Raw genomic sequence first — 17,147 nt, forward strand, 5'->3', positions numbered from 1 at the left:
ATTATTGTTGCAAAGGATACAATCCCTGATATGTCGCTCTATTTGCAGGTCACATCCTGGCCACCAGAAATCATTTCTTATGCGTTGCTTGGTTTTCACCATCCCTTGATGGCCCTCATGACCTAGTTCCATTACTCTTCGTCGAAAACTACTTAGTGGAATAATCTTGTCTCCTCTCATAACTATATCATTCTGAATATGCAATTCATCTGCAATGAGCCAATATTCCGAAAGATTGGCTTTCTCAAACATAGCTTTATTCCATGAACCTTGACTGCAGATGAGTTCCTTAAGACTGTTCATAGTACTGTCATCTTTTACAGCGGCACTCCACTCCATCCTTGAAATAGAATTGGACTCAATATTGAGAACATTTTCTGCATTATCGTCTTCATCTATAGTTTCTGAAATGTTAGTCAAACGTGACAAACAATCTGCTGTAATGTTCTTGGTTCCTGGCACATAACGTACAGTACAATTGTATTCCTGAAGGAGTATCACCCATCTTCTGATCCGATTGGACATTTTGTCTAATCCCTTGGACATGATAACATGGACCAATGGCTTGTGGTCTGTCCAGAACTCTACTTCACCACCCCAAATTAAGCTTCTGAACTTTTCTGCCGACCACTTTATAGCTAAAGCTTCCTTTTCTATGGCTGCGTAGGATTTTTCGGCTCCTTTCAAAAGTCTTGAAGCAAATGCGATTACTACTTCTCGCCCATTATGTTCCTGTGTGATGACAGCTTCTAATCCGATATTACTGGCATCTGTGGTGATAATGACTTTCTTGTCACCAATGAAATCTTTCAAAGCTGGGGCTTTATCAATTGCAGTTTTTATGAACTCAAACTCTTCCTCGCATTCATTATCCCATGCAAAATTCTTCTTTTTAATGGCTTCACGAAGAGGGACAGTATGCACAGCAAAATCACGAACAAATTGTGAATAATACTCTGCCATACCTAAAAACGTACGCACTTCTTCTTTGGTACATGGTCTGGGCATTTTCTTTATAGCATTAACCAGTTGTTCTTTTGGAGATATACCATCAGCAGAAATCTTATGCCCTAAGTACTCAATTTCGGAACGATCAATTTTGCATTTCTCTTTGCTTAAAGTCATTCCTGCTCTATACAGTTTTCCACACACAAATTTTAGTCTTTCATCATGAAGTCTTTTACTATCCGCATATATTAATATATCATCCTGGAAACATATCACTCCTGGCACTCTTTCAAACAGATTATGCATAATCTTTTGAAAAACAGATGCTGCCGACACCAGTCCAAACGGCATCCTCTTGAACTGGTATAACCCATCTGGTGTAATAAAGGCCGTAAGATGTTTAGAGTTCTCATGTAAATTGACTTGATGGTAAGCTGATGTCAGGTCGAGAGTGGAGAAATGACTCGAAGGTCCAATGGTAGATATCAACTCTTGTATGTTCGGAAGAGGATGTCTATCCGGTATAACACATTTATTCAATTCTCTCATGTCAATACATATCCGTAGCTTGCCTGATTTCTTCCTGAGAACCACTAATGGCGACACCCACTCACTGGCGTCTATGCCTTCAATTATGCCTTGACTTTCCATAAGTTTAATCTCTCTCCTGACTTCATCTCTCAATGATAATGGAGCACTCCTTAATTTCTGAACTACAGGCGTATGATTGGATTTCAGTTTTATTTTATGTGCATAACCACAAAGGCATCCGATTCCATCACGAAATACTCCTGTCACAACATCTTCAGAAGTATAATTCTTCGCTTTGGTATCATTCTTTTGTTTACTGAATTCATCCTGCACAATAAACACAGATTCCTCAGCAATAGAGTCTATTTTCACTTGTAATTTGCTTTGATGAGTCCAGCTTAATAAGGGAGTTTGACCTGAGTCAGTGATGTAGATGTTTGCATTGGCTCTTCTTCCTTTAAATTTCAAACTACCCCAGATCCATCCTATGGTATCTATCCTCACACCACCATATGCACTGGGTTTGCTGTCTGTCTCGTGCAGATATTCATGTTTCTTTCTGTCCCATAGTTATTGTGGTACTAGGGTATATTTGGCACCTGCATCAATCATCATGTCTATTTCGACTCCTTCAATGTGAATTTTGGCTTTGAGACTATCCAATACTTTTTCATCTTCATCATCTATGACCACAAATACACATTTTTCGCCTTCATCTTGATCACTGCGATCACTACTTGAATTTCCACCTATCCAGTTAGTGGACATGCTGCGAAATCTACAACACTTGGAATAGTGTCCCTTTCCTTTACATTTACTACATATGATCTTCAACGCTGGGCATTCGGGATCATCTGCCCAATGATTGACACTGTCGCATCTGTAACATCTGCCCTGACGCTTCTTTCTTGAGTTGGGAATGGAAATTTCCCTCTTGTAGTAGTTACCTGAATTACTTTTCTGATTTGACTTGTACTTCCCTCTGTCGGGCGGTGGTTGATATGATTTACTGGATATTTTCTTCTTGATTCTGGTGCTATTCACCATGGTGATATATTCTTTTTCATCAGTGTTGTCACATGTCGATCTTGTAAGTTTCATGTTATTCGCCTCTATTTGGACAGATTTCATCTTGTTCTCAAGTTCCTTCACACACTCTTCAGTGTGCTCTACTTCTTCACTCTGAGCACTATATCCAACGAAGGATCATTTTTAGACCATCATTTTTCTCTTACTTTGGCACTCCTGCATTCCAACATGAACTGGTCTCTTAACCTTTCGTCCAATTGCTCATTAAAATTACATGTTTTGGCAAGTTTGCGTAAAGCAGTCACATATTTTTCAACACTTTCTCCCTCCTCTTGTGTTCTCTTGCCAAACTTATATCTCTCCAGAATGATACTCACTTTCTTCTCATAATGCTTGTTTATCTTTTTTATGGTGCGTTCATATTCATTAATGTCTATGTCCTCATCAGATGGAAGTTCAGGTAAGGATTCATATTTTTCTTGACCAGCAGGCCCCAAACAGTGCAATAACAATGACTTCCTCTTTTCTGCACTGCAATTCGGGCCACAGACCACTCCCGCATAGTGTTCAAAAGACCGTATCCACCTCTTCCAAGGAATGGCAGGTTCATCTGCATCAGGCATAAACAATGCGGGAGGAGGTACACTGCTGAATGCCATCACCACAAAATTAAAAAAACGTTACAATGTCCAGGCGGTGTGATATATGAGCAGACCAACAAAGGTAGGAACTTTGATGAAATTGGCTGGAAAAAGGTTTTATAGTATATATATGGATGCAGATGGCAGTAGCTGTGACCACTCCTACACAGTGCACATATCTATGTACTATTATATGTATGAGTCAGCTCATGAAACAGAAAGAAATTGTAACAGTGGCCTTAAATTTGCTTGGCAAATCATGAAAATGTCTGTGAAAGTCACTTTGAAATGATGTCCTAGCACAGCTGTGGCCACTTTAGGCAAAGTGCAGGTATTAGGTTAGTTTGTGTGCACTGGGAGTAGTCCAAAAATAAATTGTGCGTGTCACTTTAAATAAACTTAGGGCAGGAAACTTCCTCATAAGCAATGTATGTGCGTGTCGCTTTAAATCATTCTGGCAGATACGTTTTCAGTACGCATGCGGGTGGAATGAGGAAATGAGACAGAGGAAAGTTTAAGAAACGCCGTATGAGTCTTCAATGCATATGCGTGTGGATTGAATGAGTCATAGTGAATCACGGCACAATATGAAAGCAGAAGGAAAAACTCTGTGCATATGCTGAAGTTATAATATCGTTACCGTATGATGAATCGGGCCGCTGCGACACTCGGGCATGAGTGGAGCAGCCTTGTAACAGTCAGATGGATGGCAATGACAGTTACACAGCTCCTCGTCGCCAAATGAAGTGTCCGAGCGTGGATAAATGAAGGATCACGAAAGGGGAGAGTGTAAGTGACTTTATTATATATATTAATAAGTTACATGTATATATAAATATATGGAGGAGGGAGACGATGCGTCCATCAGCAGGGCTGGTAGCTGTTGGTCCTCAACTCGCATTCCACATTCTCCCTCGTCACTTCTTGTCTGTGGCTCGCTCCAGCACGCTCTAGGCGGACTGCTGCATTCTGAAGAATGCTGTCTTCTTTTAGGTAGCGCAGATGCTACAACTTGTCAGTAAAGAGTGAGACAAAAAAGGTTAGGCTCAGACAGACCTGATGTGTATGCAGAATTATTGCATTATTTAGCACATGAAATATCTGTGATCTGATATTCCTTCTCTAATGTTATGATTGGAACAGAATTCCTCAACCTTACTACTATGCCGAGTATGCAAACTGCGGTATGAGATGCTATATGTCTCACGCCATAGATGATCGCTCATTAGTGTCACTTTTGGTGCTATCAGTTTTTCATTACTTCTGTCTGCTTTAAAGATGACTTCCAAATTCACAAACTGTTCTATGGGTGCGTGGTGAAGAGCTTGATACATGAGAAACTATGATGGTGTTGGTCGAAACTACAATGGTGTTGTTGGTGGGATCAGGGTCTTTAGTTTTAATTAAGAATGCAGTCAATTCTTATATGTCTCTAGTCTGTCTCCCTGTACGTCTCCCCCCAAATCTCTATTTTCACTATATATAAATCACTCGTTGCAGACCTGTGATATAATTAATTCTAAACTACATGTTATATTAATGCGGTTTATATCTATTATAGTTCATATTACATTCGCAAGTGAATTTAACAAATGATTTAACCTTATAGAAATACTATTACAAAGGATCAAAATCAATTACTATGTCATTTCTCTGTTGTTCTTGTTTTATTCAAAGTCTGTAACCTGTTGATATCTGTATCAAAATCAATATTTTAACAATAAAAATCATTAAAATAAAAAAGAATGCAGTCAATGTTAGGGTTGGATATATGCCTCGAACAGCTAGGGCAAGACTCGAAACATAACAAGGGATACATCTGAAAAACAGTGTCAAGCATAAGCCAACCTAAAATGGGGTTCTATGGCTTTTCACAGCGCCTTAAGATGTACATTCACATAAAAATAAAAGTTTAAAACATAGGGCCTCATTACGAGTGTGCCGTTCCGGTAACAACGGTGCCGGTAAGCCTACCGGCACCGTTGTTACCGGACCGGCACACTACGAGGCTGCGGGTGGGTGCAGTCCTGCCCGCCAGGGTCAGACCTGATGGGTGGAACGGCACACGTTTGCAGAGTTTCACGGAAGCACCGGCACCGTTATTAACGGTGCCGGTGCTTCCGTGGTCCCATTCCATTGAGTAGTATGGAACTCAAATGGGAATGAGGAATTACATTTTCCGGTGCCTGACTTCACGGACCGCTGGGGCTATAATGCCCCAATGTTTCCGGAAAGTCAGGCGCCGGAAAAATATGCAAGTCTGGCCGCAACCTGCCGGTTTTACCGGCACGGTTACCGACAGACTTGTAATGAGGTCCATAGTCTTAACGAATTTTTGTCCCCCTTAGGACGCTGTAGTCTATCAAACCGAGTTCCAACAGTGGAGCCGACATAAAAGTTCAAACCTCTACTTAATCAGACATTTAGCTTCTTGCCTAATCCAAGGCTTTCCAACAGAATTCCTGGCCAATAAAAGCTCCACAAACCTAATCTGTTAATATCCAACCCCAGCCTAAAAATAAACACCAAATATGATGACTCAAGGAAGCACTCACAATTCTGACCTCTCTTGGCTGTTCCAGACCATGCCACATTCTTTTGGCTTCCCCAGACGGTTCCGTGGCCTTTCTCTTCTATTAGACCTCTCCACGGTCTCTTGGATTCCCTGTGCTCAGTTTTCCCTAAGGCCAGGGTACTCGTTCCTTTCTTTACCTGTGGGTTTTGAATGCTGGTTTTCTTTCCCTCCACCGTATACACACTTGTCTACTCTATATACAGCGATTATTGCTCCCCTCAGCATCAGGGTCCTTGTCAGGCATCAAATATTGTTACCCAGCTGCCAGGGGTCTCTTCTTATTGAGCTCAAGCTACTTTGGGAAGGGTTCAGTCTTTAGGCCTCCCTTTTTCTTCCATGTTTCAGGGGTAAACCCTTGCTATGGATTTCACCCTCTTCAGACCCGTGACCCTTATGACGTGGTATCTGATTTTTATCTGACAGAGCTTCTGATGAATAGACTTCAGCAGACACCGTTCCTGCTCCCAGATAGGTGTTTCTCTGTACTTCCAGGGAGAGGTGAGTAACACCTGGCCCCCCATGCCCCGGCTTGTACGCCTTTCTAGCTTTTTTCAGACCTTCTTATAATCTCGCAGTTGTTGTGTTTCTGTAAACTGACCAGTGAGTGGTCCCTTAGGCAACCTGTCCCTTGATTGGCCCCTTCTCCACATGCCTCTTAATGGGGTCGTGATAGGATTATCGCAAGATTTGGCAAGAGGAAAATTGGCTTCATTAATACATCTGTGCCATGCAATACATGCCGTACCATCAGCGCCATCGTGCTCTCAGCTTTGCAGCGCTCTACGGCTGCCTGACTTTGCTGCGTCAATGGTTGCAGCATTCCCGTCTGACCACAGGGTCTGCTGTTGATTTTGAATCCTTTCTGTTCTTGGGTACGTGTGTCCGTTGTTTCTATACAGCATTTATGGTTCTGCTTCAGTTTCACTCCATGAACGGTCAAGGTCAAGGGCTGATGGGACATGTAGTTCCATTATGCTGTTTGAGATTTGACTGTTCCTCAAGGGGACAATATCGTACCCCATCTCGGAGGAGGTGACAAACCCAGGGAATCATGCTCCAGCCACCCTCTGGGAGGCAAATAAGTTGTGGCCAGACACTCAAGTCCCCTGTGGCTCGGCCCCCTCATTATAAAGGAATTGGGAGTGCCTCGAACTCAGCACAGCCTAGCATTGTTCATCATGAGAAGTAAACAGGATTTAGAAGGTTGAATATGAAACAGAGCACACTCTGTGATTGCGGCATTGGATGTATTCAAGGGTAAATTACTCTGTGACAAGATAGGCCAATTAGAAAGGGAAACCCTGCCTGAAAACTGGAACAAAGCTAATAAACGTGTGTATTAATGTCGGTGAACTGAAAACAGTATTTGCGCTGACAGACACCACTAAAGACCTGCCAGCAAGTTTGATCTGGAACCTTACAGATGTAGGCAATTCTCAATTAACATTTGCTGAGGGTCTGCAATGATCTGCAATGATATAGAACACCAGCTCTAGCCCAAAGAGCTCACTAAAGGTTCTAGGATTCCCCATGAACTGTGAAAATGGAGATTGAAAGTTTCAAGCTTGGACTGCCAGTGTACTCAGTGTTTATGAAAGAGTTTGGGCTCCTTCCAGACGGATTCTGCCCGAATCCTGGACAGGTAGTCTGTGGGACTGAATTATCCACAGGGATGTCTGGCTCATAGCTCTCAACCATTTGTGTTGCAAAGGCGGGTGAAATCACCCGATTTTGTTCTTGGTGGGTGAGACGCCCATTGGAATGAATGGGCGTGCAGGAGGCTTGGCGGGTGAGTCAGCCCTTTACAAGGCGTGTGACACCCGCCAAAAGCGTGTGAGTTGAGAGCTATGCTGGCTAATGAAGACTGTCATAGAGCCAAGCAGGTGTTTACTCAGTGCTCTAGAGGTAACGCTGCATGTCTGAACAGAACTAAGAACTGATTGGCATCTGGGAATCTTGGACGGCAAAGGGTTAGCAAAATGAAACCCGGTCAGATATTAGTAGCAGGGAAGAGGAAATGTTGGAATGGGGTTAAGGCATGGATTTGTCTTGTATGGAACAGTACTATTTATCACCAATGATTTCCATGTCATTTCGTCGACCCCCTTTTTTCTGATGGATGTTTTGCCACAGGAGTTTTGCTGAGAAATGTAATCGACATTTTTTTAACATTATTTGTGAGGGCGGGGTATAAGGGGGTTCATCCCTCAAAGGCCCCTTAATTTAATTTGTTTTTTATTTCCCTTCCCCCAACCCTTTATTTACCCTTTCCCACCCTCCCAAAAATGTCGATGGACTTTTTCGGCAAAACTCCCACGGCAAAACACCCATCGGAAAAAAGGGTGTCGGCAAAAGGACACAATACCCACCAATGATAGTTGCTTTTGGGTCAGTGGTATACCTTTTCTGTACATTCACATCACACTGCTAACCGACACTAGGACACATACATTTTTATTGGCTGACTTGAAGGATATGATTGGTAAGTCTTTATCATGAAATGCCATTTAAGACATCTCTGTTGCCACATTGATTCCTAGCTCTTCTTAACATTTTCGCCCAAAGCACAACAGATCTTATTATAAAGGGAATTTATGACACCGAGAGAAGTACATTTGAAACTGCAATTCTGACATCCTACTTAATACTATAGGCCATTTTGACTCTTTAGGAATTGTAGCAATGTTAATTGTTTTGTTGCAGATGGCATACTTATAAAATATAATTTCATGAGTACACCAATACTCCTGAGAAAAAAATGTTCTACTTTAACATTAAAAAATCCGGATGAATTTGAAATGGAAATTGATGATCTAATGAGAATAAACGATTTCTAGCCATTATATTAAGGGGTTCATAAAGGTCAGTGAGCATTGACCCAGTTCCCAAAATAAAAACATAATTGTAAGAGGGCATGGCATGCATACATTTGTTGGTAATAAAGGTGGTTGTACAAGCGACGTGAATGGGGGGATTCTGGGTGCCTACAATAATTTTGTCCTGTTATAGTGTACTTGAACTATGAAATATAGACATAGAAAATACCAGTGGCTCCAAATGTTACCACGAGGGCTCCACAATCATGGCACTGTGAAATAGACGATGACTCTTTGAGCTGGCACTGAATGCTACCCACGAGATGGGACACAGGAGGATTAAAGTTATGCAATCAAATGAAGCAGCAGGCACAATAAGCATTAATGATGGACAAATGGGAGTATGCATATATTGGTGATCATTAAGAGGTACAACCACTCGATGATTTTTGGGTACAAGCAGCAAGAAAATGTTTTACACTGGCAATGCTGGCACATTCTGTTTGGACAGTGCTCTAAACTTTCCTTTATCACCCGTAACGTTAAGGGGGACAGCACTGACATATATTGTTGAGGTAAGTCTCATAATAGTTTTGGGGTACAAGCGCCATGAAAATAGTTTTCAGTGGCAATGCTAGCATATATTATTTGGATAGGACTCTGAATTTTGTTTGGGCACACCCAACTTAAAATGGTGCTGTGTTGGCATATATTGTTGAGGCAAATGTTCGCACTTGGAAAGTTTCTAACTCTTTGAGACTACTATTGGATACTTGTTCTAACAACCATAACAAGACAAACTAAATGTAAATAAAGAGAGATTTCGAAACTATTACTGGACTATGCTACTGGTTATTACATCATGCACTAAATGTGTTTTTATAATTGTGTTAAATGTACATTTTTAAATTCAGGTCTATGACACACTTTAGTCCTTCATCCAGCCTCTCCACCAAAAGGCTATTGTTCAATCTCCCTATTTCACGACCCTGCCTTGGTGCTGTACCTTTTTCAAATTGTTGAGAACAGCCAGTGACTGAGTGCTTCTTGCAGAGTAGCAGACCAAAGCTGTGTCCATCCAACCTTTGCTTGGGCCATGCTGGAGGAGGGAACTCTCATCGGAGATTGCAAAAGTGCATTGGCACTCACCTGTGTATCTAAAGCAGTACACATCTGACCCAAGAGCTTACTGTCAGATCGGAAGCTCGCACGAGCAGCAATCATTGACAGAGAGGGCACCTGGGAGATGCAACAAAGTCCACCCATGAGCTGAGCAATCAAGGTATGGACTAGGAGTCACAGAGAAAGCTGGAGTTCCACCAAGAGTCAAACTGCCCTGCAGCCATTTTACCGCTAATGGCCATCATGGGCTAGTAGGTAGAAGACCCAAATCCTCATATACAATATACAAAGCTTCCTTACAGAGGATTACTACAGACAGCCAATCACTGCAAGGGAGAGAGACTAAAGAAAGTGGCTAGGCTTATAAATAGGGAGAGGTGACATTGGAAAAGTGAGACAGGCGGGACAGCACAAGATGTAGCAGAGACCAGTAGTTCAGAGAACCGTGGCAGAAAGACAAGAAGAAGCAATGGACATTAGGTATATTGGTCTAGCCAGAGGAGCAGTGGCAGGAGCAACAGCCTTCCAGAGGCCATGGAGACAGAGTTGAGGCTTAACAGTGTGCAACCGGGGAGAACACAGCTGTGGTGAATCCTAAGGAGACGCCATATGAGCTGCCACCTTCACTTGAGACCATGGACTTACCTTTGGTGTGAAGGACACTATTTCCTCTATCAGTGTGAAGGGCTTTCTACAACGTAGGGTAGGCAGTAAATAAGAAACAGAAGTACTCCAGATGTGAAGGGCACCATATATAAATCCTGAATGGGAAGGGGACTATATCTAGCCATAGAGGATCAGGGGTGAACCAGTCACAGTTGGCCCCTATAAAAGGGCAATCACTCCCTTCAACAAAAATATGTATATATTCTCCCAACAAATACATGGAAACAACAGGCACTTAGGAGCCTCCTCATCTGCTTCCACCGCACACAGCTCTATGGATATATTTTGGATGCGTGCCCAGTTAACGGAAGGAGGTCTGCTATTGTTACTAGCTGCAAATGGGAATTTGATACAGTGCTAAGAGTGCCTACATTGATGTCAAAGAAAATGAAAGTAGTCAAGAGTCTGCTGGTTTTAGATTTATTTAAATTGTATTTCCATCACCTGTTATTTTTCTTCAGCCAACACATATTTCATGCTACAAGGGCTGGTGCATATCCAAGAACTTGGAACAATCTTCAGTACATTAATTATAACTTTTCCGCTTGTCCATACTTAAATGCATTCACCTTTAAATTAGAACCTGTTCAGTGCTTGTGTTAGTGCTCCAGATAAATGCGCGCAAGCATGGAGAAGTGGAACAGTTATAATTAACGTACTGACGATTTTACCAAGCACTTAATGGATCTTTTTTAGAGTTAAAATATGTATTAACTATGTGCCTAAAAGACCTCTATTCAAAATGAGAAGGTCTTTTATTTTTTTATATTTTTAAATGTATGTGGGTCTCATTATGAGTTCGGCGGTAGCCCTGCCGGTAACTACCGGCACGGCTGCTGTCGGAGTCATGAAATTACTGGCACTCGGCAATGGGCATGTACTGGGGCATTCCAGCCCCGGCAGACCTGGTAAATCCCCATTGCCGGGGGCTGCTAATTATTACTCTCCATTCCCATTGAGTCCTATTGAACTCAACGGGAATGGGGAGGCCGGATGCACCGGCACCATTCGTGAATAGTGCCGGTGCATCCTCGAGGTCTGCTCGCGGGTGTGGTACACCCGCCAGGTCAGTCCTGGTGGGCGGGAAGGCACCCGCGAGCAGAACTCGTAGTTTGCCATTCCGCTAACAACGTTACCGGCAAGCTTACTGGTACCATTGTTACTGGACCGGCAAACTTGTAATGAGGCCCTATGTCTTTATGGTATATCAATGTTCATCTTTCCTATCTGGTCACCCCATCCTCACCTATATTCGTTCATCCGCTGCATAATATGCTGATGGGGAATCGTCTTATTATTATTACCTGGTCGCAGCTTCGGCTGCCACTCCTGTTCCCATTCTCTGGCTTTATCTTCTGTGATCTTATTTCCTTCAGTGTTTGGGGTTCTAGTCGCTTATCATTGTATTTACTGTTAGATCCTTTCTTCAAGGGGCTTCTGCTTACACGTCTCTTTATTTAGATATGATTTGAGAGCTGAACAGTAATTCCTGGGTTTATTAACAGGGCTTTGTGGTTCTCTATAGTGGTGCATCATCTTAAGTCCCTCATCCAATCTTGCAATTTAGGTGTGCGTTTCACCATGCAGGTAACTGCTATTTTCTCTTGGCCAACACCAATTCTACCCCAACAAATGTCCTCTCTCCTTTGAGAAGTGAGGCTGTATCACACACAAGAGGCAAAGTGTTGGGGCACTAGGGATAATTGCTGTTAAAATGTGCGCTATCTTTTGGATGATCTCCCCCTAAAAGGTCGATACACACCGACATTACCCTGCCAAATGAATGAAATTTGCATCCCTTGAGGAAATTTTGGGCAGGATGCAGTAGCCTTTGTATCAAATAGTATTATCGGTACGGTTGTATAGTAGTAATGGTGGATCAATTTGAGGGGTATTACCCAAATTGGTCATTTAAAATTGTTCGAATGAACAATTGACCGAATTTAAAGGGTCACAATTGACCTTTTCACAATTGACCGAATGTATATGTATATATATATATATATATATATATGGGTTTTGGGGGGTTTGGCATTGGGTGGGGGCCACATATATGGTACAATTGACCTTCACAATTCGGTCAATTGTGAAAAGGTCAATTGTCATTCGAGCAGTTGTAAAACGATCAATTCGTATACAACCATTTGAGGTGAATGAGTTTCTGTTTATAATTCATAGATACTTGCTTAGCTTACATGCACATTTGATCAAAGTGATAGTCATGGTATGTTTCCCATTTGATTTTGCCAGTTGGCCACTCTTTTTCCCTGGTATTGCCAGTCGTATTACTTCTTCACAACATGTGTGTTGTTCATCGAGGATGTCAAGAATGCTATCAGTGGGTGTTCATTTGTGGCAAATGGAAAATACGGGAGGATTTCAGCTAGCTCCCCTCTAGGTGTAGTAAAGCAGCCTATATTTGTATTGTATTTGTATTTTATTTATATACCGCCTAACACCGAAGCGCTTCACAAAAGGTCAAAAACAGTAAAACAAAATGAGTTAAGTACATATTCAGTTTGTGGGGAGGGGAGGGGAAATTCAATTGAATTTCAAAGAGTGAGAAGGAAATCAAAGACTGAATAGACAGAGGTAGGGGCATTTCAGTCCTTCGGAGCAAGGAGTAAAAAGCAGTGGAAACAAGAGGAAGTACAGGGTGGATGAGGAACAACCAAAAGAAAAAGACACTGAGACCCAATCGAATGAGAGGGAGAGTAAAGGAAAACAAATAGGTGGGAGCAAGACAGTAGAGATTGTAGAGGAGGAGCTAATTGCCTCTGCCATAAGTCTCGCCCCACTCCCGGCTATATGTTGCAAACCTAAGATTATGGGCCTCATTACACGGACGGCGGTAAGGGTTAACGGTCACAGTTAATGGCAACGGTGACCGTTAACCCTTACCGCTGTACTACGAGGTCCCTTTGCGGGTTGGGGAATTTAACGCCTGCTTTTTGCAGGCGTTAAAACCAACCCGCAAAGGGACCAGGGAGCTAATTACGGTACCGCAATTTTGCGGTGCCGTAATTAGCACCTTCCCCATTCCCATTATGCCCTATGGGGCAAAAATGGGAAGGGCAATGGTGGAAGGGGGAATTACCGCCCTGCCAACCTTGGAATAGGGCGGTAATTCCCCTTTCCACCAAGGCGGTGCTGGTATTTTACCGGCATGAACCATGGCTAATAGCGCCATGGTTCACCGCCTTCCGTGTGATGAGGCCCTATGTCATGCTTGAAAGCAACAGTATTGCCAATTCCGCACCGTATATTTGAAAGAAGGTACCCTTTGAGAAGACCCAATCAGATGTATCCCGAAGAGATGATAATCTGAGGGAAGAGCTCCCAGAAGGAGTATGAAAATGAGAGAAAGAACAGCTGGTGACTTCACGAGAGACGAACGTGACACCTTGAGAAGACTGGCTGAACAAAGCGTGTGGACCTTATAGAAGCTGATGATGAAGTTGAGAATCAAGTGAACTTTCATATGCGAAGAGTAGATTGCACGTGTAAAGAGCACTGCCAAACATGCAAGCTGTTCAATAAGTGTACAGATGCTGTAACGCAAGTAGATCAAGAAATCTTAGAAGATGGCTATAAGTAGTGGATAGACTGCAGGCAGAGCCGCCATTATGTAGAAGCTGGACATCGGTGTCCCAATTTTAGTAAGCTAAAAACCCATGGAGAGGAGAATCAAAGCTATGTCGCAGCATGAATTAGCTGAGATTGTGGAAAAGTCTGGAACGGCTGCCTGTCCTGGTGTCAGAGCTAAAGCAGCCAAGACTGGTAATCTATTGTTGAAGATGGGGAACATGAGATGATGAATCATCCCTTGTTAAGGTGCAAAGAAAGAACACCATGCCTGCCAAGTTTTATTCATTTAAGACAATTATATGCCGCAAAATGGGCCAAATTGTGGTCTCCTGTCACGTGTGCCAAGGATGAAAATAGAGTTTCCAGAAGCATGCTCACACTCCCTTATATTCCCAAAGACAAGGATACATTTGCAAGGCCAAGTTCAAAGGCAAAAGGCATGGGTGATGAGAGACGATGGGCCAATTGGGTGGGGAGGTACAGTTCAGTCTACCTCCTGGTACCTGGGGTTGAGCTGACATGCTGCTAAGTGAGCCAAAGGTTCCAGAAGGGCACGAGCGTGCCAACCAATTGTAGAGGGCCATATAATGAAGGGCCTTATAGTTTGAAAGCCAGTGATATACCGTGTACTTAATAAGTGGTGAAGATGACTTGCACTAGGGGTGGGCAGAGGTTGTCCACCTGAAAGTAGATATCCAATCACAAGCCAGTCCCTTGTAGAAGGTATACTTAGATGTTCCGCTTAAGCCAATCACAGCCACTCATAGGTTTTTCTTATTTGCCACGTAGTATGACATCACCTATGGTGAATGTTGAGTATAAAGTCTATGGCCTCATTACATGATAGGCGGTAACCATGGCGCTATTAGCGCCATGGTTGCCGCCGGTATTTTACCGTGTCTGCCTTAGTGGATGACGGAATTACCGCCCTACTCCAAGGTGAGTGGGGGTGGTAATTCCCCATTCACCAAGGCCCTTCCCCATTCCCATTTTTGCCCCCATAGGGCACAATGGGAAAGGTGCTAATTACAGTACCGCAATTTGCGGTACCGTAATTAGCACCAAGGTCCCTTTGCAGGTTCGTTTTTTAACACCTGCTAAAAGCAGGCGTTAAAGTACCAACCCGCAAAGGGACCTCGTAATAAGGCGGTAAGGGTTAACGGTCACCGGTAGCATTACCAGTGACAGTTAACCCTTACCGCCTTCCGTGTAATGAGGCCCTATGTTTTTTATGAAATCTGTTGAAGGTGAATGCAGTGAGTTAATGAGAGCTCATGCAAGCGTCTGTGAAGTCCATTGTAAAACCCTGTTTTAGATAATTGTTACTAAAACAGCAACCTTTGCCATCTTCCTGAGTTGGTTCCATTATTTGGTGTAAGGGTTACTCTTCCCCCCATCCACTGCATACACACTACCCAAAGGGCCCTATGCTCAAGACATTTAAAGACCATACAGCGAAAAGAAAACAGAAGTCGGGATTCAAAGGTCAGCCATCAGAGGAACTTCTGAAGAGGAATTGCGTAGTGATGCAAGATGAGTGGCTGGAAGACCAAGTAATAAATTAGAACAATATGTTATGTTATGTGGTCTTTTACCGTGCACTGCTGCCACTAGCGTGGTTCTTGGTCATTTCTGGTTGGTAGCCATCATGTGCTGTTAAGGTATGATTGTGCATTGGTGTTTTGTGTGTTCTTGTGTTTGGTTTCATATTGGGTGTTGTGATCTGTGTGTGATTTGGGGTGCGGTAGAGGTAGTGTGCTTAGTTTAACGTTTAAGGGTGAGTATGCAGAATATTTAGTTTTTAGTATGGTTAGTCGAGTGCAACACATTTCCTACCCTCAAAAATCTGTCAAGTCTGATACATTTCCTAGCCGCAAAAATCCAACCAGTTGCAACACTTTTCCTGCACACACTACCTTACAAATCCCACTATCTTCTAGTCTTTTGATGAGGGTGTTGTGGTTGAATGTATCAAAGGCTGCTGAGAAATCAAGTAGTATTAGCTGAGTTTGTATTGGAATCAGCATTGGTCTTTAGATCTGCCCAGATGGACATTCTAGGGCAGTTTCCGTTCCTCTCATGGGTCTGAAGCCTACTTGTGCCTGATCTAACAGATGGTTGTTTTCCACATGTTCTAGGATGTGTTCCGTAGACATAGCTTTCTATTAGCTTTCCCGGGTGTGGGTTGTTTGAAATTGGTCACTAGTTGGTAAGGTCTTGCACATTTCCCGTGGTGTCTTTAAGGAGTGGCTTGAGGTAAGCCAATTTGAAGGCTTGTGACACTGTTCCTGTTTCTAGTGAGAAGTTGAAGAAATTGAGATAGTAATATGCCCATGTTTTCTGGTAAATTATGGTTTTGTAGATGTCTGGTGGGCAGGGATCAGCTGGGAAGCTTGCTTTGTTGCTTTCGCTCACCAGGCTGTTATATTTATCTGTTGTGATTAGGCAGAGGTGGTTTAGTCTGGTTGCTGGTTCCGGCATCGACTGATTGGGTTGGAAATGTGGGTTATTTGGCCTGCTTAGTATTTTCTGAATGTTGTCGATTTTGTTCTTAAAATGATTGGTGAGGTAATTGCATAGTTTTTGTGTAGGGATGGTTGAGTTGTTGCACACCGATGGGTTTCTCATCTCATTTATGATGCTGAACATTTCTTTTTGGCCGTTGTCTGCTCTTGCGATCCGTTCATTGTAGTATTTTAATTTTTGCTTTGAGTATTTCTGCTTTGTATAATCTGAGCTGCCTTTTTATATGTGTTCTTTTGTGTTTGTCATTGGTTTTTCTCCATTCTTGTTCTAGTTTCCTGTTTTTTTTTAATTGCTATGAGGTGGGGCGTAAACCATCTTGCCATTGTTTTCTTACGTGAAGGGATGAAGGGTTTTTCCCAGTGCAATAACATCAATTGTTTCTGTGATCCATTTTAGGATTGTGTCTGTTCTGTCTTCCATGCCTGTTGTGTCTATTGTGGTGGGTTACAGTTTTGTGGCTACTAGTTTGGCATTTAGGTCCACACTGTTAATACTTCTCCAATTTCTTTTCAAGGTTGGAAGATTATTAGCGGGCTAGTCTGGTGTTCTATATTGAAAATGGACCACGGAGGGTATGTAAGGTGGTCATTCCAAAGGATTTGTATTGGTGGTGCAGTTGTGACCGGATTTTTGTTGCTGAAGATTGCATTTAGCTTGTGGCCTGCTGTGTGCATCGCTCCTTTTCCCATTTGCTGTAGTTGCATT

At 42.7% G+C, this 17,147-nt stretch overlaps 1 long non-coding RNA gene across 1 annotated transcript in view; it reads left to right on the top strand.

Moving 5' to 3' along the window:
- Positions 1-3,637: 3,637 nt before the first annotated feature.
- Positions 3,638-17,147, top strand: part of LOC138454844 (uncharacterized) — a 52,495-nt gene continuing 38,985 nt past the window's right edge. The window contains exon 1 of the long non-coding RNA XR_011261505.1: positions 3,638-3,938. This is a non-coding gene — a long non-coding RNA (uncharacterized lncRNA). The remainder of the gene's footprint in view (positions 3,939-17,147) is intronic.

The sequence above is a fragment of the Ambystoma mexicanum genome, chromosome 1p (assembly GCF_040938575.1).
Source record: "Ambystoma mexicanum isolate Mex_15411 chromosome 1p, UKY_AmexF1_1, whole genome shotgun sequence".
Taxonomy (NCBI): Eukaryota; Metazoa; Chordata; class Amphibia; order Caudata; family Ambystomatidae; genus Ambystoma; species Ambystoma mexicanum.